Below are 1,526 nucleotides of genomic sequence, written 5' to 3' on the forward strand. Positions count from 1 at the left end.
AAAAAGAGCATCACGAGAGACGATCGAGGATCGATTCCGATCGATCGACATTTAGGAAAAAGCACGGAGCAGGTAGGGATAGATCTTTTAACGAAGGGTATATAGAGAAGAAGAGAGAGGAAGGAAGGAAGGAAGGAAGGAAGGAAGGAAGGAAGGAAGGAGGCACGAAGGAAAAGGGACCTCAGGAAACTAATTTTCGCGATATTAGTCTTACGAAATTGGTTATTGATGTTCCATTCGTCCGCCGATAATGGCGGACGGAAGCGATTCCCCGGTGAAAGGTCGTAAGTCCAGGAAGGTCGAGGATCCCCCTCCATCCTTCGCCCTTCTTAAAGGAATTGCTTCCTTAACGGGCGTTAAATCGACTTTCCCGACCGATCTTCCTGCCTTTGCGATTGACAAATATTTCGTGGTCCATCCTCTCCGCCCCTTTCCCTCTCTCTCTCTCTCTCTCTCTCTCTGCCTTCCCTCGGAGTTCACCCTTTTTGCCCCGAGCTACTGGTCCGCGCTACCTTCGCCCGCTTCCACCTGGACGAACGCTCCCGTCGCTTGGCCTTCTGGCGTTCCGCCAGTACCAACTACCACCAACCCAGCCAGCCAACAATGGCCGGAGGAGGAAAGGAGAGGCAAGGAATCGATAGATTCGGGCTCTCAAACACGACTGTCCACGACGAAACAACATTTTCCCTCGCGGAGATTATCTTCGGTTTCGCGATTCGAATTCCTTTCACGATTACGACCGAGGGGATGGTCTCCTCTTTCTGAAGATCGACAAGAAGGAATTCCTTTGTGAGGGGATAAATCTTATACGTATAGTAGACGAGAACGACTTATAAGTATCGATAAAATGTCTGGGCGGGAGGTTTGGACGGAAATTTGTAGATTCGAATTAACCAAGTACAGGATTCGATGTACACGAAGTCGAGGGAACGAAACGGTGTCTCGTATTTCGAATGTAATCCAGGTATCGAACAGTCGTTAAGTCGGCCGCTTCCGTGGCGAGCCGTCCAAACGGGCCCGGTATTATGATTTGCAGCGGCGCCGTAAATTGGAATTACTCGGATATTTCTGTACCGTGTCCGTCCTTCGTCCCAATTCCTGCAATGGATCTCGATTTTACCTTCGCTTCCGTAACTACGAATACGCTTCAGAAGCAGAAAGAAGCCAGAGGGATTAAGATATCGGGTGGAGTTTCGGACATTGTAGCGCTGAGGTTGAAGCCTTCTCATCGATTCAAAGTTTAATCGCATCCTCATAGTTCTCTCTTAAATTAAGTATACCTTTTTCTTCTTCTTCTTCTTCTTCTTCTCTAAACCGAGTTCTAAGTCTTCGAGTTATAGGTCAAAAGATATACATATAATTTTTCTTCTTCTTCTTCTTCTTCTCTAAACCGAGTTCTAAGTCTTCGATTTATAAGTCAAAAGATATACAAATAATTTTTCTTCTTCTTCTTCTTCTTCTTTTCTAAACCGAGTTTTAAGTCTTCGAGTTATAGGTCAAAAGATATACGAATTATTTTTCTTCTT

This window comes from Apis dorsata, unplaced genomic scaffold (genome assembly GCF_000469605.1).
Source record: "Apis dorsata unplaced genomic scaffold, Apis dorsata 1.3 scaffold_28, whole genome shotgun sequence".
Classification (NCBI taxonomy): domain Eukaryota; kingdom Metazoa; phylum Arthropoda; class Insecta; order Hymenoptera; family Apidae; genus Apis; species Apis dorsata.